Below are 21,194 nucleotides of genomic sequence, written 5' to 3'. Positions count from 1 at the left end.
CATTTGTCTTTTCATTTATACATATCGAACATTCTAATAGTGATACTATGATAAATAAGAAAATATTTTAGTAATGATAAAAGTTGGTTGGACACTTTATCAGAAACAGCAATGTTAAATATTAAACTTCAGATGTAAGTGATGAGTTGATAATGAGAGAAATGTGTACTTTGTATTATTGAATCTTTATTTACAGAAAAAAGTTGTGCCTCGAAACGTTAAACCTTAAATTGTTTTGAATTATTATGATAAATCAAATAAATATATACTAGGAATAGTGAGAAACTGTAGGAACACGGAAAGGAAAGAAAATAAATTTACTAGGAAATATTCATATTTTTGAGAAAGTAGTTATTAGACGCCAGATTATAGAATTTTTATCAACACACACAAGAAATAAGTAAAATAATTAAATTATTTTCAATTAAGTTTTTTAAAATACAATCATATACTGTTCTACAAAGCTCCTTATAACTCAAGTGTAGTGTCACCGTCTCTATCAACATCTGTAATCTTTATTTCCATGGTCTTTGTTACAGTATTGATCTCACCTGCATGTATTTTAGTATATTTCTATATTTCAATTCCAGCCATCTTCAGTTTGTGTTGCACATATTGTATTCCTTTTTTTTTCTGAACTTGAATCTGAACATGATTTATACAGTGATACTTTGGTTTTTATTTCAGTTTTTACACAAGAACATCTATTGCTTTTAACAGTGAGATAGTTTTAAAACATAGCAATGAAAATAACAATGCGAAAATAAATAGAAAAATTACGTATGTACAAGAGTGTTGCAATAATCACTGTGCTGCAAACATTGAACCTTTATTTGTACAAACATTCTACATGGCCAAAATTAGAATACAGAAATCTACTTAAATATATGCAAGTGATGTAACAAGGACTATGAAATAAAGATTACTGATGTTGATCTAGACGGTGACATTGCCTTATACTTTAAAGTGTAAACTGACTTATTTCGTATATGTTCCTTACAAAATGTAGAAATATTAAAACTCTTTAAAACGTTCATTCATAAATATGCTCATTTTGTCTATTTATTAATTATTTGCTTGTCAATTCATTTCTGAATCAACTTGTATAGTTCACTTTTTTGTATTGCATTTTTAATGGTAATTCATAACCAATAATAACTATTGATTTATGAAAGAAAATACTATGAAGTAAGTGTCATTTAATGGAGTAATTCACAGTAATCGGCTCGGAACACAAAACGATACAGGTAAAGGAAAGGGTTAAAACAGACATTACGCGACTCCTTATCCTTTAGTTACAATTGCAGTTAATTTAAACAGCACCGTTTCTCGACATGAAGAACACGTCCGCTTGCGTTCCACATCTGAAAGAAGAAACACAATAAGCAATACTATATAAAAACATGTGAGCTATTGTTTTTGTTAGCAAACAAATGGTACGCTTACTCACGAAACATGTTTGGATTTAAGTACTGAATAAAGACTTGTTGACTGAAGTTAAATGAGGAATAAATACATCTACACTATGTACAAATGTGCACCAAACATTATCTGTATGGTTTTGAACGGAAAATAAACCTGAGTTTGAAATAATCCCAAATATTTCGTACCAGAAAAATTAAAATGTTGAAAGAATTTTAACTTTGTTTTGCATTTTGCGCAAAGCTGCAGTGTAAAAGTAGAGGGAAGGCACCTAGTCATCACCACCCACCTCCAACGCTTGGGCTACTCTTTTATCAACCAATAGTGAGATTGACCTCATATAATATAACGCCCCAACGGCTGAAAGGGCGAGCATGTTTGGTGTGATAAGGATTCGAATCCGTAACTCTCGGATTATGAGTCGAATGCCTTAACCGCTTGGCCAAACTGGGCCACGTTGAAGGAAATGTAAAGTATTATCGATCAGGTTATTATGAAGCACGTGGGAATAACAGTTGTTATTTATGCACGATGCCACCAACAGCGTAATAAGAAAATAATAAATGATATATTTTACTTCTGAGTTACTCTTCAACGTAAAATAATCCTCATGATTATTTATGTTTATGCCAACCCAGCCTATCTAAAAGTAGCAAAAACACAAATATTCAAACAACAAAATACAGGAAAATATATACTAACAAAGGCTCACAGAGATCCAGGATAAACAAATGCGGAATTCTCATAAACTATTCAAATAGTAAGAGCAATACTTTAGGAAACATATGAGAAACAGCATACTTTAGTGCAACGACAATAGCCCCCTGCTTGTACAGCGGTATGTCTACGGATTTACAAGGCTAAAATCAGAGGGTTCGATTTTACTCGGTGGGCTCAGTAGATTGCCCGATGTGACTTTGCTATAAGAAAAACACAGACACGCAACAACAATATACTTGACCTTGGTATATCTCCCTTTAAATATTATTAAGAATAATCTGGAAGAACTTATTATCGGGGACAGGTTTAGTTATATTTATGTTGAATAAGTTTAATTGTGTATGTGCATGAGCAATAGATGTAACAGTAGTGAGTATAGGATTGTATGTGTAATCTTAGAAAAAGTAAATTCTGATGTAAGTATACAAGATGCTACAACGAGTAAATGGACATGGCTGAAAAGGGTATATTAATTAAAACATCAGCGTATACTTGCATATAAAGTAACATAACTCAAGTAAAAGAACTACAAATAGGATAATAATAGCAATAAAAAATAGCGTGGTATTAAAATTCGTGAGTTCCTTAAATAACTTTAGAAAATATCGGTTCGTTGCTCTAAACCCGGTATGGCCAGGTGGCTCATGCACCCGACTTGTAATTTAGGGTTGCAGTTTGGAATCTCCATCACACTAAACATACTCGCTCTTTCAGCAGTGGGGACGTTATAACATATGGTCAATCCCAATAGTCGTTGGTAAAAGAGTAGCCCAAGAGTTAGCGGCGGCTGATGATGATGAGCTACCTTTCCTCTAATCTTATACTTCTAAATTATGGACGGCTAGCACAGACAGCCCTTGTGTAGCTATCTACGAAATTAAAACAAACAAACAAATTGTTATTATAATTTATGGTCTCATCTAACAGCGTGTAGTTGCAAGGGGCTATTTTCAAAACTAACGCAATATCCTGACTAATTAAATTTAATTATTTATCTGATAAAATTCAAAACTCTATGACAGTATCATCATTTCTAATTAATGGTTCCAAAAACTTTGCCTATTCATGATTATAAATGTGTTAATGCCGTCCCCTTCGTGAAATAGCAGTAAGTGTGCTGTCTTACAATGCTAAAATCTAATGTTTGATTCCACGCAGTGATCACAGCAGAAAGCTTACTGTGGCTTTGTTCTAACACGAAGAAAACATAAATTGGAGGAAGGTACACAAATTATAAATAGTTTTAGCAATATTTGTGCACGTTGCGAAGGAATAAATTAGTTATTTGTTTCAACAATTCCTTTGAAAAAGGATCTTATAAACCATCATCACCAATCCGTGACTGAGATTTCGTCACTCGACAACAATCACAAATATGAAGTATGAACCAATTATATTAATAATATACCTGCAATTAAACTCAAATATTTTCATGTACTCATGTTGTCTTATCAATAAATAGTTTTCTTGTAATTTGTGTTAAAATCAACAAACAGTTTGTACCATTATTGCTTTCATTATGAGACCTGAGGAAAATACATCTGTAATTATTGCTTTACACATTAATTAAATCTAAGTCTTTTCTTTTGTGTTTTGGGACTTCTCACTCAGCAAAGTGACTCAAATATTATTTTGTAAAACTTCCTCATAGTGTGACTAACCAACACTTGTGAAGAATAAAACTACAGACATGAAAAGTAAACATACATCATACATCCAGAGGTTCTCTGCACAATTTACTAATCTGAGGTTGGTATTGATGATACTAAGTGTAGCAAGTGAAAGACTCATGAAAACATAAACTTCAGCCATTGCAGAGTACGCCACGACAACTGGACACAACATACAAATTCTGGAAGACAAGAAAAATCAAAGAATCATTTAATATTTACACTATTAAACCTTCACTAAATAGAGATTCTGCATAAGAGGAAAGTAACCTGTAGCTGTCATTGGTTGAAACTTCGAGAAGTCTCTTCTCCAATTATTTCTTATTAAAAGCAGTCTAAATTATATAAGTCACTTTATTAACAACAAGAACTAAAGTAATTAGCAATATCACTGCAATTTTCCTTTTAGTTTAGTAAATGTTTAGACTATAGAGAAAAATAAAACAAAGTATAGAAACTAGATGTATGATTTTATAAAAATCTATACAATAAAAATAAGTAACAAAACCTATGACATGTCAGTGTATGACAAAAACATTTAAGTTTTTCACTTATAACTTTTCATTTTAAATTTCTAATTGATATATATCTAAACAATATATACATATATCTGCTTTTGTTAAATGTAGAAAAAAATTATGTTAATATTTGTAAGACATGTATTGACATGAATAAAAAATATTTTTAATAACAAAAATTTCTTGGAAATAGCTAATATTCTCTCCCAAGTCAACCATTTTTTGGAATTGTTTTGGATTAAGCACAAAGCTACACAATGGCCTATTTGTGCTCTGCCTAATAAAGGTACCGAAATCAGGATTTTAACAGTGTGAGTCCGCATACATACCACTCTGTCATTGAATGCCCACCTCTTGAGACTGAATAGGAAGTATTTCAAGCTGTCCCTGTGGTAAACAACACTGTGCAACAATTTGTTTTTTACATTTTCTTGTTTCTTGGCAAAACGTGTTATATCTCAATTGCTTATGCCTAAAGTCAATGGAAAAGACCTATTTTTTATTTCTAAATTTGCTTTTGTGATCTAGGACATTATAACAAAAACATAATAGGATAAATATTTGGGCACTGATGAGTGAAAGTGATTTACATTACAGTCGCAAATCTCGAGAAACTACTCACTTCTAAACATTTTTGTTCATTTTTGTATAACTTTAGTATAAAAACATGTAAAACTTGAATCCTACGTTGTTTTATTCAGGCCTAATGTAAATGAAAATGTGAAAATTTGCCCGTTTTTACTTTAAAAATAGCTTAATTTCTAAATTTTATTATGCACGTAACAAAAGTAAAGTTTGAAGGGCCATTTTCTGTACATTTACAACATAAGCAATAACGAATAGCACATAGTATCCAGGAACAAAATTTGTTACAGTGTGTAATGTTATAGAAGTTTAAGATAAATAGGAAGTGATGGCATGAAAATGAGAGATGGGGTATTTTTGAAGCAAGTTGAACCACACCAGATATATAGTATTCTCAAAGAGTATTGTAATCTGGAATTGGATACCAAATAAGTGGAAGTGGGAAGTAAAGATAGCAAAACAGTAATGAAAAGATGCTCATAGTGAAAACCAATCTCCTGAAAACACAAAAGAACGGGACCAGGACCTACGTTTTCAAAACATGATAAATCAATAACATTATTTACGTGAATCCAAAAGAGATAGATCAGAGCTAAGAAAATAAAAGCCTCGTGAAAGAGTGTCTCACAATCAAAGGAAAGGTAGAAAACATGAGGGATGTCTAATAAAAGATGAAGACAAACTTACAAGTAGAAAACAGCTTAAGGATGTATAAAAAGATAAACTTTGGTTTTGTCTATAATTTAGTGAAACAATTAGTGTATAACTTAACCCACATTATATACGAACACAGGTAATTATTTTAGTACTGTTCATTACACTTAGTTTGTGAAGCCTCAAATGAGGTGAAACCTCATTGAAATGTAACAGAGAGTTGCGTAATATAATTTTGTACCTAATATATAATTGTATATTATGTATTAAATATATAATTTACATTTGTCATAGCAAAACGGGAACATATTACAATGACGATGTTAAAATGGTTTCAATAGCAAATCGTAAGTTGGTCATAGGTATCATTGCCGAATAATAATAGCAATAAAAGATAGCGTGGTAGCAAAATTCGTGAGTTCCTGAAACACGTTTAGAAAATCTCGGTTCGTTACTGTAAGCCCGGTATGGCTAGGTGGCTCAGGTACCCGACTTGTAATCTTAGTGTTGCAGTTTGGAATCCCCATCACACAAAACATACTCGCCCTTTCAGCAGTGGGGACGTTATAACATTATGGTCAATCCCAATAGTCATTGGTAAAAGAGTAGCCCAAGATTTGGCGGTGGGTGGTGATGACTAGCTGCCTTCCTTCTAGTCTTACACTGCAAAATTAGAGACGGCTAGCACAGATAGCCCTCGAGTAGCTTTGTGCGAAATTCAAAAACAAATAAACAAACAACAACAAATTACATGTAACTTGTAGATGACATTTAATCTGTAGAAATTTATTGAGCTAGATGAGGATTTTAACGTTTAAAACAGAAGCTTAGATATTACTTAAGTACTTTCAACTTTAGTGCAACATCTCACACATCTATAACATAACTACTAAGATCATCCGTGGTATTGTAGTCGACATAAAGTTATAAACTCTTGATAATATAAACTGCTAAGAAAGATGTCATTCAAGTTTTTATCAGCATTTTTATGATTTGGATTTCATGTCAATAAACAATTTGTGATAAAAAGATAAATGGAGTTTTCTTGAATACATTGAGGTACAGTGACTATCAATTCAGTAAACTGCTATGATGTCAGTTGCTTAAATAAATCTCTTACTTGAACTGACAGTTCTAAAAATTATCAATATTTTAAACTATGGAATCAAAGAAAAATATTAAAAAATAAATGCAACTAGATCAGTTAAGCAGATAAAATAAGTCGAGTGATATCCCACAATATAGGTGTTGTCCATTTTGATATACCTGTGTTACAGTATGAGAAACTCCTCACATCACAAACACTCTTTTTGTATTTCATGTGCCCAGGAGAAATAATACCTTACAAAACCTTCAGGTTGAAATCAAAGGGGCACTCAGAAGGGTACATACATCTGCCATGCAGCATTGATGGTCTTCGGTCTTTAACAAATACGTAAATATGTGCATATGTCCATCATTGTCAGCGGATAGGAACCATTTGTGAGAGGAAATACGATGAATAATAGTAGTCCAACCAAACGGATCATATTTGTATTACTAGAAAATTAACAATTATTGGTTACCAGTTAAGTATGATAAAATAAGAAATGGGATGTTCCTAAACACCTATTATCACTAAATGCCATCTAACACTGAAGGATAACTGACAATCAAATACCAAACCAGATTATTGGACTGGATCAGGCTCTTAACAGAGCCATGTCGTAAACATTTACTTTCACGTTTACCTACTACTTTAGACAATGTCCACTGCAATCACTATGCTACAAATAAGCTGATAAACCCTGCCCCACCTAAAGACGGAATTAAACATCACGAGTTTATTTGCTCTTCAGTAATGGAAATTTAATGCTTTTTTTTCAGTATGTTTCTAGTTCAGCCTCTGAGTGGAAAATAAACATAGAAAACATGGTGAAAAACTTAGAAGTAGAAAAAGTCAGGAGGTTTACTTTAAAATTTCATTGTCCGTACTGAAAAATCTGAACAATAACGTTAATTTTTTTTTTCAAGTTTCCAAATGAGTTCTGAAACAAGAGTGAAAATTAAAAACTATAACTCTGACTATGAGTTGTTTGGTAACCATAATAAACTGTAGCACACATTATAATTTAAATCTTTCCTGTCATAATACTTTGATTACTTGGATGAAAGAGTTTATAAAAGTTTGGATGAAATATTTTATGAAATTTTGGATGAAAAAGTTTATGATTATTCGTTTTTGATCTAAGGGTAACCAAAACTTCATGAAGTCAGTGGTTTGGTAAGGTAGGTTTGCTCGAAAAAATCAGGGAACAACATTCTTCTTATGACAAAAAATATATAAATGAATGAGAACGCATTTTCACATTACTACACTATTGCCTGTATTGCCTTCTTCTTGTGGATGTAACTTCAAACAACTCTTCTTGCCTGTAATACGTACAACGTAATATAACAGAGTGAAGCTTCCACAAGGAATAAAAGTGAAGCAAACAGGTTTGAATCACGTGATCGTATTGTTGGGAGGAAGCGCCTCTCTTTGATACAGTCACATCGTTATTCGTTAAATCCAAATCCAATTTCTCCAATCCGGAAAGAGCTACGCAATGATAGGTAAATATACCAACAAAATTCAAATAATTTTAAGGTTAATGACAATATAGTTGAAATTATTGGCTCAAAGCTATTGGAAGAATTATATAAAAGTGGGTTTTCCAACTTGAAATATTCATCAAAAGAACAAAGTTCTCAACATTTAACACGAAAGTTCTGTTTACAGCTCTTGTTGCGGTCGTAAGTCTGAGGGTGACGAACGGCAATTCTATAGACATGATGTGAAAATTGATGTGCAGTAAGTTCATTTTCAAAGTTTATTAACGTATAAAATGTTAAGTAATCGTTGTGTGGAAGTAATTGTTTTCAATTAATATCTTCATTAGGTCAGGAGAAATACAAAGAATCTGAAAACTATATCGAAATATTATCAGAGCAAAGTTTTGTCATTGCATGACAAATTGTTATGCATTGCTATTTTATTAAAGTTAAGAAAAAATCTGAAATTGTCGCATTTGGACCGTTGCAATTTTCTATCAATCTGTAGAGTTGAATGTCGGTTTTAAAAATTTCAACAGATACATTCTATCTAGATTGTAACATCCACTTCTAGAGCTATTTTGATGAATACTAACTTGTGTTTTTATAACTCAGCAATAAAAAAACATAATTGAGATTTGCATAAAATTATGTTTCTAATTGAACCAGTAAAATTAGAAACAAAAACTGCAAAGTTTGAGATTTAACTATTAAAAATTGATAAGTTTCAAACTTAAGTAATAAAGATCACAAAAAGGAGTATGTTTCAAATATAAAACATTTAAAAGAAAAACTAAACATTATTTGTTTTTCTTCAGTAACAATTTTGGAACAGAAAAGAAAACACTTTCATTGATAACTGCGCTTGCAAAGAAATGCCTCAACAAAATTTACTCTGGGATGTAATACAATAATGATAGCTCATTTCAAAATTAAATTTAAATAAAATAATATTTCTCATAGCTGATAAACATTATTGAATGTTACGTTTTCGAAGGAAATAGCAGTTGTATCTGCGGGTGTTTCTAATAGTTTATATAATCATTCATCTCACCAACTCACATCGATACTTCAAATAATCTGTTGTAATACATCTAGTATTATGTATCGTAAATATGCGAATCAGAAAACTTACGTTTAATAAAGTCGTTTTACTAACACTGGTTCGTACAATTAAAACTACCCCACTAAATAAATCAGACATGTTTTTATTTTATGTAGGTATTAAAGACGATTCTGCAAAAGTGAATCATCTGAGAATGTGCATAGGAGAACGTTATAAACAACAAGCAGAATGGGTAGGTGTTTTTGTGATAATTAATCATGTATCGTTAACTCAGTGTAATTTTGGAAACGCCCTCCATTAACACAGCAGCATGTCTGCGAACTCACAACGGTACAAACCGTGTTTCGATACCCGTGGTGGGCTGATCACAGATAAGCCATTATATAGCTTTGTGCTTAATTCTAAATAAACAAACAAACCAAAACATTTTGGAAATAACGTGTTGCTAACATGAATCTTCTGTCTTAACATATTTTGGTCTTTAGTTAAAATTCTAAAAGATAGTTCTATGAATCAAGGTCTCGTGTGTTATCAATAAGTTTACGGAATTACAATGCTCAGTGTTGTAGGTTTATAGATCACCTTTCGGAAAGTCTCGATGTTTCACACATCTTGAAAACGTAATGAGCGAAATTTAAAAATGTTAACACTATTTGTTCCATCCAAGATTATTAAGTGTTAAACATCGATTAAGCAGCAGTTCATACGAGGCGTGCTATAAAATAGAAGATGTTTTTGTAATAAAATTCTCCTGGTTGTTGGTGCAGAACCATTATAATGATGTCTGCAGCGCTCCTTACTTTAACTTATGTAATCAATTCCCATATTGCCTGAACGTGAATCCACATAAATAACATGTGTTGTACAGAAATAATTACTACAATATAGCAAGGCCCGCCATGGCCAGGTGGGTTAAGGCGTGCGACTCGTAGTCTGAGGGTCACGGGTTCGCAACCCCGTCGCACCAAACATGCTCGACTTTTCTGCCGTGGGGGGCGTTATCATGTAATGTCAATCCCACTATTGGTTGGTGAAAGAGTAGCCCAAGATTTGGCGGCGGGTGGTGAAGACTAGCTGCCTTTCCTCTAATGTTACACTCCTAAATTAGGGACGGCTAGCGCAGATATCCCTCGAGTAGCCTTGCGCGAAATTAAAAAAAATAATAAAGCACATAACTTATTCTCTCACTTCATGTATGGCCTTCATCTCAAGCACGTGCTTACGTTAAACCTTACCGATTAATTCTGATATTCTACATGTATTTGTTCGCAGTTGAACACAAAGATACACAGTGGGCTATTTGTGCTCCTACCAACATGAGTATCGAAAATAGGTTTCTAGCGTTGTTGGTCCGCAGACGTATCTTTATATCACTGTGGGCTGTTTTACGTGTCTACTGTGATCCTGTTTGCTTTAAACTATCTATTTGCTGACTTTTTTATTTATTTTATTAACTCGTTGTTGAGAAGTATAAACGAAGACAACGCGATTAATTTTTAAACTATTTGTGGTTATGATATAAATAAAGTTTGTTTGACGCATGTAATTTTCATTCTACTCGCTTTAATTTTTTATTGTGTAATTGATTACACAATAAATGTGTTGTTATATTTACAGATCTAAAACAATGTGGTTTGTTTCTTTTAGTTTTGTTTTCCATCCTCTGTCTTTCCCTCGAAATATTGTTTTATTTCAATTGTTAAGTGGTTGTTTATGTATAAATAAATATATCAACTTCATTATTAATAAACAGAAAATAAATACATTTAAAGGTGGTTGTAACAGTGTTCATAAGAATCATATGATTCCTGACATATGGATATGGTTAAACAACTAACTTTCATGAAAACATGTTGTAGAATGTAATATTAAAGTTGATTGACCAGAAATTATTTTTTATCTCAAGCTTTCAGATGCAGTTACAAAATGTGAATATTCAAAATTTCCTTATGGTAAATTTGAAGAGTACGTGAGAGAAATGTGCGAAGCAGAAAGAGAAGCGGATGTGAAGGTGATGTTTATCTAATATATCAATTTTATGTTCTATCTACGTTTATAACACTAGTCTTTAAATTATCTTATTTAGTTTTGTTGTATAATTAACTATTGCTCGAAATGTTTCCCTTTGTTCCCAAATATTTTGAACACAATTTGAGGCTGACGCCACTCGATATGTTGGATACAGGATAAGTTGGTGTAGCTTCAGTCACGGGATCGGGCTTATATTTAGTTCCAAGTTTCACTGTGTCGGGATTTGGGTATTGATGTTAAATACCCAGGAGGGTCAGGTACATTTGACCTCTTCCTCCCTCCCGAACGATTATAGAGTAAAAGTATAACATCATACTCAGGCCCATTTCAGGGCACAGTCCATGCATGGACGAACAAGAAGTTTTTTTGTTTTTTTTTCTTTTATTATTTCTCTTGTGTTTTTTTCTTCATTTTTTTATTGCTTATATTTAGTCTGTTTCAAGCTACCCTGTTTTAGAAACAAACTGGACAGGCTTACGGATGCATATTATTCCGGAAAGCATGAGACGAAAATCTTGAATAAATTAAGTAAAGGATAATTCGATACGTCTAAATGAAAATATTTTCAGTCATTAAAAATCATTAGTGCCTGATGAAGTGCGTCTGCTCGAAACTTCACACAAAATGAGCTGAAAAATGTTTTAATCTAGAAGATACAATTTATTATTTATTATCATTTATTATACTCTTAGACCTTTAGAAATTACATGTTTTGCATCCTGGTAAAGTAATATTCACATATCGTATGTCTTTTAATGTTAAATTATTTTTATTGCAGTAGGAAGGAATTTTTTAATGTTCAATTCATTTTTACATGAAAATAAGAAATATTCTGGTCCATCTGGGCTATGCAAGCTATTAAATTACCTTATAACGTAACATTTCGAAACTACCCTTTACCGGTAAATATTTATTTCGTTTTGCTTTAAATTATTTGCATCTCCGAGACCTGAAGGCAAACAGTTCCAAGGGCAACCAAGGTGTAAAGAAATCAAAGGTGACTAAGTTGCAGGTTATTTCTACCGTGAGAAAATGTATATTTGTTCCCTTAATCTTACAATTGCCATAATTAAAGTTGGAAGAAAAATGAGGCATCAACAAGATGACAACTTTAAACCCCTCATTCACATTCCATTTTCTGAAGAGTTATTAAGTTCAGAGATCTTAACCGCTTGGCATGGCCAAGCGTGTTAAGGCGTGCGACTCGTAATCTGAGGCTCGCGGGTTGCATACCCGTCGCGCCAAACATGCTCGCTCTTTCAACCTTTGGTTCTGCATTCTTATATTATTTTAGTACAATGTTTGTTATAATTTGTTAGTAATAATCAACGGAATGAGTAAAGTAATCATTTCTAGCTCGCCCATGAAGAAGAAAGGTAAACTTCTCAGGTTATGTGATCTCTATTATTTTGTTTTATTTCTGTGTTTTTTTTCCAACATTCAATTTTATAACATTTCTCATAACATTTATTGTATTTACCTCTTCATGCAGGAAATAAAAGAATGTATCGGTAATGAAATTTTAAAAGCTGGAGTGGGTTTGGATGATGCAATGTCTGATGCTGTTAAGAACTGTTTCTGAGAATTTTAGGTGAGAAAATCAAAATAAATCAATACATCAGCAATAAATGAAATGAATATCTTGAAACGTGAACATTATATGTGCTAGAGAGTGTAAACGTATTCTTTACAATATCGTAAAAGATGTTTGTAGTTCCATATAACATAACTGTTTTACAACAGTTATACAGTCGTTATATTAACTATTTATCAGAAATTTCACTTTGCATAAGGAATTCCACGACAACTAAAATGTACTGTAAATAGTATTATCAGTTAGTATATTTAATTTTGTTCCAACATTTATTGTTTTTGTTCGCACAGTGGACTGGCATAAATTATTCACATATTTTCCAAATGTGTGGCTATTTTTTAAGATGACACTCTACCTTTTTCTTTTAATACGTTATTTTTTTATATAATGTCAAAAGACATTCAATAGAAATCCATATTTGTCACTATATATCTATAAAAAGCTCTAATCCACACAGTGACACGTTGGTATGTCTAGGGACTCACAAAGCTTGAAACCGAGGTTTGATATTTGTGAGGGACAGAGCATAGATAACTCATTGTGTCACCATTATAGAACACTGACTATATGTTGTTGGTTTATACCACAATTGGTATCAAATAAATTAACTAATATATTTAATGAAATGTTGGTGGATCGTTTGTAAGTGAACTGACAACAACATTTATGTATTTCAATGTTATTTATACTTAGAGCTTCAACGGATCACTTAACAGCTGATGCTGACCAGCATCTATATATATTACCTATGATATCATTATCTGATTTTCTTGTATTTTCCTTCGTGTTTGGTTGTGTTTAACTCTTAAATATCTTTTATCTCGAAAATGAAACTCCTTTAAAGCAATACAATTATTCATTTTGTGTTTTTAATTAAATATATATTGTTTGTTCGGTGTCTTGTTTAAAGAAAGAAAATCCGATATATATTTTTTTTCAATAAATTAAAAATGTTTCCCAAATATGTGATACACAAAATATTTCAATGAGGAAAGAAAATGCTTCTGTAAATTATGTTTTTGTAATTCGTTCTTAGAACGTTTTTATTAATGTTTATCTAAAATTTTCTTAACACATAATTGAGCCAAGTGTTATAAATTAACTTTGTTTGTTTGTTGTACAGTAAACTTTCAAACAATGAGCTATCTGAGACCTGACCATTAATGTCGTATTTAGGTCGGTGCTTGGGTGCTCAGCCCCGGTGCCTAAGATCTTGATGTGGACTCCTTGACAGTTTTATTCTCTATAAAATCACATAGGATGTAGAACCCATAAAAGTTATTAGCTGCTGGACGTAAACAAAATTAAATCTGTCATTTTTGACCACAAAGTAATGAAACTAGAGTTCTTGCGATATTAAATCTGTCCAAACTTGTAGAAGGCCCGGCATGGCCAAGCGTGTTAAGGCGTGCGTTCACATCCCCGTCACGCTAAACATTCTCGTCCTTTCAGCCGTAGGGACTTTATAATGGGACAGTCAATCCCACTATTCGTTGGTAAAAAGAGTAGCCCAAGAGTTGGCAGTGGATTGGTGATGACTAGCTGCCTTCCGTTTAGTCTTACACTAATAAATTACGGACGGCTAGCACAGATAGAGCTCGAGTATCTTTGTGCGAAATTCAAAAACAAACAAACAAACAAAACAAACTTGTAGTTAAATTGATTACAAATAAACATAACTTTAAATATTATATTAAATAAGCTGCTGTTCTCGAAAATACACAAGTAAAATATAAAAGAAGGTCACGATAGGCTTAAATCATTCTAAAAAATGACCTTTCAGTTTTTATGGGTATGAATCATATTAACAGCGTCATTACCATAAATAAATATATATATATGTGAAAACGGCTGGTAAGGGTTGAAAAAAATTTTATGCAGAGAATCAAAAAACGTTTTGACCTTCTTCGGTCATCGTCAGGTTCAAGAAAGAAATAGGTAACTATATTTAAACTAGTAAAGGCTATGTTCCTAATACGACGTATAACATGCTGGAAGCCTCATTCATAAACAAAACCCCTCGGTTAGTGTTCCTGTACATGGTGAGGAGACTTTCCAGGGAAGGTTCTGCGTTCTCAAGATTCACCCACGTGTTTGCCATGTGTGGTGACCCGTGAAGGTAAGGAGAGGATACTTTTGGTTTAGGGGACGAACACTAACATACCAGTTTGACCTTGAATTCCTGCAGATGGGCGGTCTTGGGGTGGCCCCCCTTGAGTAAATCAACTGGTTCACTTCAGTCAGGTTCAACCAAGTACCAGTGTTGGAAGTTCTCAACATGTATTGTGACAATTGTATCTGTTGCTGGTGTTTGGGTATAGTGCTCACGAAATCCTGGCGTTCATGTTCTTTCCTTGTTTGATATTGTGGTCCATCACCTCGTAGGGCTCCATGGAGGAAGGGATCAGTGGGAACCGAAATTTCCCTTTTTAATTATGGATCCTCCAGAAACAAATTTAAATAAAATATAGAAAAACAGTCCATAGGTAAACGATCACGTCTTTGTGTTTCTAAACGGCAATTTTAAACATCTCTACCACCTGTTGTACCTCATTTTCTTATCCTACACTCTCATTTAGACAAACCTTTAGGGCAAATGTCCCCATTTTTTATTTAGAAGGAACTGAAGGGACTTGCTGGCTCTCTAAAGTCAATAAAGAAGCTTCGATCTGATGATGTGTTGGTGGAAACATCCACATCTCAACGCAGAGAACTTCTCTTGAATTTATCATGAGGAGATATTGCTGTTTCCTTGGGTCATACCATCACTGTTTGTTCTCTCTACCTGTCGCTTAGAGAGACACATGATCAATCAGAACTTCATGCTCTGACTGAACAGTTGCCGTCTTCCTTTTTAATCCTGGGGGACTTTAATTGACATCATCCCCTCTGAGGAAGTGCTGATATTGATAGGAGTGGTCGCTATGTGGAGCATATGTTCTCTGATCACAACCTTTCTTTTTGAATACCGGTTCTTCTACTTATTTTCATGCACCTAGTCAGTCCTTTACTGCTATTGATCTCTCCATTTACTCACCTTCATTATTCTCCCATTTTAAAGGGTTGACAATAAACCACGAAGTAGTGATAATTTTCCTATAATTTTGAGAGAAACTGGCCGTAGTCGATACCACCCGACCCTCGTGCCCCTGTGGGAGCTGGATCAGACAAACTGGCCTTCTTTCACTGCTCTCGCAGCACTTCCGTCGTATTTAAGTCATCAATAGACCATTGTGTGGCAGCAGTAGCTGACTGTATTATAAAGACTTTTTTCTCCAAATTTATCATTGACGTTAGAAAATGTCATTGACGATGGTGATAATGTCTATATTGATCGTATTTTTAGCATTTTTGGGATCATAAGCCTTTTGATTCTGTTTTTGCGCTATGTTTCGCTTTTTTATTGCTTTTATAGAGTTTAATATTTTCTTTATCTTTAATGGATGTTTAGCATAGACAGCCTAGCCGCCTTGTGCCACAAAGCGCCAAACAAACAGACAATTAAACAACGCTTCAAATCGGAAATATGTATAACATACAATAACAAAGGAATGAAATTGTATAGTAACAAATATGAATCAATGACCTTATTATATGAAGGAAAGTATTTTGTGTTTAAATATTTCTCTGGTATGTGTTTTCCCAAACGCAATTTCTTAAACCGCACAGAACAACTCAATGATTGGTAAATGTACAAGGAAACATGTGTTAATTTTAGGGTAGTTAAAAATACTCGCTCCAGGCTGTTGGATTATGATAGAACAATGGATTTTCTAACCGGAAATCTTTATGAAAACAGCAAACTTTCTCAACTGAAAGTTTTATTTGCAACTGTTGTTGTTCTCGTAACCCTCACGTTGACGAAAGGCTTGGTTTGGTTTGTTTTAAATTTCGCGCAAAGCTACTCGAAGAATATTTGCGCAAGCCGTCTCTAATTTAGCTATGTAAGACAAAAGGGAAGACAGCTCGTCATCACCACCCACCGTCACCTCTTGGACTACTCTTTTATCAACGAATAGTGGAATTGGCCGAACGTTATAACGTCACTACGGCTAGAAAGGTGAGCATGTTTGGTGCGCGGGGATTTGACCACGCGACCCTCATACTACGAGTCGAACGCCTTAACCCACCTAGACATGCCGGGCCTTGACGAAAGGCAGAACTGTCGATGTAGGTTAGCAAACGTTATGCAGTAACTTTATTTTCAAAATTTATTAGTGTATTAAATATTTCGTAATATTATTACTGAAATATATGTTCTTTTTCTTATCTATGCTTAAGCAGTATGAAACCAAGCAATAGAAACTAAAGAGAAACAATGATTTATAATATATACAATTGCAGTTCTGTACTTTAAAAAAAAAGTAAAATCTTCTGGGTTTGATAGTGTGGTCATTAGCTATAAGAAATCGATAGTCAATATTGAAATAATCAATAAACATCTTTGATTTAGATAATACATTAAATTCTGAAATAATCTGACTAGTCAAGCAATACGCTGTTATAATAAATTGTGATTTATAATCTCTTACTTTGCCAAAAGTGCAAATTCTCCTTCTATTTAATTTGTTTCTAGAAAAGTTGGTTTGTAACATGAGAAAAATAACCAGTTTAAGTAAATCAGAAATGTTTTTTTTTTTATTCAGAGACAAAAGAAGACAAGCCTGAGAAACTGAACGAGCTGAGAAAATGTACTGAATCAAAAATTATAGATAATTCAGAGTGGGTTGGTATTTCTAAACTATTATTGCTTCGACAATTCATTCCAATTTGTCAAACAATGTATTGCTGTCTTGAATCTGTTAACATTAGAAATAAATTACAGATTTAGAACGACGTAGTTTTCATTTACTTTTCCTTATTTCAATTATAATTTCCATTTTTTGACTCTGTATTAAGAATGTTACATACTTTCTGTTTGTAAGTAGTTATCCATGTCTAAAGAAGAGTATTAAACTGACTGTAAACAAACAGAAGTAAAAACATATTACAAAGTAGTTGTGATACTATTTAGCACAATTATATCGTTTCTGGCACAAAAATTTAATCATAAAATTAAATGTTATTAAAGTAAAATCGTAAAATATAAAACATAATTCATTTGTCAGAACATATTTTTGATTTGAAGCTTTGAGATCAATTCGAGAGTGTGAATTTGCAAAACTTCCTTACTAGAATTAAGAAGTGTTTTTCAATGACATGTGTACTGAAGGAAAAGATGCAGATATACAGGTGATGTTGAACTATTATATATATTTTTTTCATTTACGTTTATATAACTAATATTTGAAATATTTACTTATATTAAAATGTTCTACAATGAACTATTACTAGAAAAGTTCCTTTTAGAGCTACATTTGGCAGTTCTCAAAAATATCATTTCAGAACCCAAGAGAAACGGTGATTCGTGACTTCATACAATGTATGTTCCTTCACAATATTCGCCATTAAATAATTAATCCAGCGGATTTACTTGCAGTTTAGACTTCTCATCTACGTTAAAATTGAAACTTTAACCATATATGAAAGTCAAGAATGGAAGTTCTTTTAAACACATACATTATATTTCGGGAATTATTAAGAAAAGAATGCATTAAGTAACTTAATAGTTACCCAGGACACGACAGGGCAATGTTAAATATGATATCATACAACAGAACTATAACTCACTTCTTAAGTTTGAAACACAAACCTCTAATTTTGTAATATTTTACATAACTTACATTAAGTGTTACGACTCAATGCTTGTAGAACCACAAACAATGTGTCACTGGTAGATTTGCAGCAGCTCGTGAGGACCCAGAAAACACACTGTCTGAAATGATTAACAAATGTTTCTAAAGAGGAACGTTGAAAAAGTTAATTATACAATTATATTGGAAATACAATAAACAACTATTTTTAGACTTGGACATCTTGTGTGCTAAAGTATATAAATATTATCATTTGCAAGACAATTTAGAAATCTTTGTAATTTCATATAACGTAACGTGTTATATAAAACGGTTAAACTTTGTAGTAACTACTCACGTATCTTAACTTTCAGATGAAGTAAAAAATACCGTCACAATCAGAGTGACATTATTAGTATACCTTATCATGCGCGGTTGAAATGGCTTTGAATATTTTGAGGTGTTTTAAATAAATCATCGATGTTATTCGTGATATTTTATCCAAATAAATATTTCTAATGAAATTAATAAAAATAACAATTGTGAAAAAATAATAAATAACTGAAGATATTTTAAAAAAGCAAACTGGGAAACATTACTTCTCCTTATTATATGTACTTTGCATGATTTTCAAGTTTCCTACTTTTTGATGTCCTAGTGAATGCCATTAACTGTCAAATAGTGGGCTATTCTTTACTATCGTATAATGGAATTAAATATTACATTTTCACATTTCCACAGCTAAGAGAGAAAGAATATTTTATTAAAAGAACTCAAAACAGTCAACTGCGAATTGAGTTCCCAAACCATAAGGTCACAGTTGACAACGTAAAAAAAACATAACCTTTGTGATGTTGAAAATTTATTCGTAGCGGAAAATTATGACTCAGGGTGTAAAATACCAATCTATTAACAATGGTGATAATGAATTAATGACATTGAATGCTATTAAAGTAGTTATACATAGAGTTAAAATTAATTACAAATGCATAAGTAGCTACTGTCCTCTGAAATACACTTATCATCTGATAATATTTTCTAAAACTTTGTTTATACAAGTAACCTATAGGCATCATTAATTTTATTGCGTAATAATAAATTTTAACGTAGCTTAAGAATTATTTATTTACATATTAATACTTTTTCATTGCACTGAAGGTGCTTCACTCACAGTCTAAGGGTCAAGGGTTCGAATCCCCGTTAATGTTCACCTTTTCAGCTGTAGAGGCGTTATAAAGTGACGATGAATCTCACTATTCCTTGGTAAAAAAGTAACCCAAGAGCTGGCGGACCATGTTGATGACTAACTGCCTGGCCCGGCATGCCATGGCCAAGGGTGTTAAGGCGTGTTACACGTAATCTGAGGGTCGCGGGTTCGCATCCCCGTCGCGCCAAACATGCTCGTTATTTCAGCCGTGTGAGCGTTATAAGTTACAGTCAATCCCACTATTCGTTGGTAAAAAAGTAGCCCAAGAGTTTGCGGTGGGTGGTGATAACTAGCTGCCTTCCCTCTAGTCTTACACTGTTAAATTAGGGACGGCTAGCACAGATAGCCCTCGAGTAGTTTTGTGCGAAATTCAAAAAACAAACAAACAAACAAGACTAACTGCCTTCCGACTAGTCCTTTAATTTTAAATTACGGACGGCTTGCCGAGACAACACTTTTTTAGCTTTGCGTGATATTCAAAAACAAACAAACAAACAAACATTACACTACCAATTTGATATCACATTTATATCATATATTTCGATCACATTTTATCACAGTTTTCGCACATATCTTAGTCTTTAAATTCTTCAGGAGAGACAATTCTGTTTGTTTTTCCAAGTGGTTCCAAAATGAAACGGCTATTGCAATCATCAACATAATATTGGCCATAAATAAAACATTGGCTTTGGAGGCTGAAAATGAAACCGATCAGCCAGAGAACATAAAATCCTATTACAACTAAACATGTAACGAGACAAATAAAGAAAATTAGAATATCTTCAAACATTTACGCCCATTAACGAATTTAAAAACAATTCTTGAAACTCCCAAATAACGGTGCCAGGTAAGACATTAAGTTCAGAAAGTTTTCCAACTGAATTTTCTCTTGGAATCCACATCATCACCCACAGATAAAGCTCAAAATTAATTTTCCATAAAATACGGATTGACTTTATTTTACATTTCTGATAACTGAAAACATTTTACAATTTAAACATGTTTATAGTGTTTTTAGAGATGTGTAGAGTTTTTTAAGGCCTCAGTTAAGATCTCAAGCTGCTCAGCACTGAGTCTGAAGGCTTATAAGGCAAAAATGCAGTTTCTGATAATTGTTTTGTTTGGTTTTGAATTTCGAGCAAAGCTACTCGAGGGCTATCGGCGCTAGTCGTCCCTAATTTAGCAGTGTAAGACAAAAGGGAAAGTAGCGAGTAATCACCACCCATTATCAACTATTGGGTTACTTTTTTTACCAAAGAATAGTGGGATTGACCGTCTTATTATAACACCCCCACGGCTGATAGAGCGAGCATGTTTGGTGCGACCGTGATTCGAAACCGCGACCCTCATATTACGAGTCGAACGCCTATCTGGTCATGCTGTGTCTGGTTTTGATAATCCGGGTAGGTAGACCACAGGTATCCGAATTTGTAGTTTCGTGCCAAACGTCACAGAAGCAAAAATATTTTAGTGTATGCAAA

General features: G+C 33.0%; 1 long non-coding RNA gene across 1 annotated transcript; it reads left to right on the top strand.

Annotated features, from left to right (window-relative positions):
* The first annotated feature begins 8,293 nt into the window (after positions 1 to 8,293).
* On the top strand, positions 8,294 to 12,831 carry LOC143227113 (uncharacterized). Its single transcript, XR_013014888.1, has 4 exons — positions 8,294 to 8,402; positions 9,365 to 9,441; positions 11,116 to 11,220; positions 12,733 to 12,831. It is a non-coding gene; the product is annotated as an uncharacterized LOC143227113 (long non-coding RNA).
* Positions 12,832 to 21,194: the final 8,363 nt, after the last annotated feature.

This window comes from Tachypleus tridentatus, chromosome 9 (assembly GCF_004210375.1).
Source record: "Tachypleus tridentatus isolate NWPU-2018 chromosome 9, ASM421037v1, whole genome shotgun sequence".
Classification (NCBI taxonomy): Eukaryota; Metazoa; Arthropoda; class Merostomata; order Xiphosura; family Limulidae; genus Tachypleus; species Tachypleus tridentatus.
The sequence above is the reverse complement of the archived record's forward strand: the minus strand, read 5'-3'. Positions and strand labels throughout refer to the sequence as shown.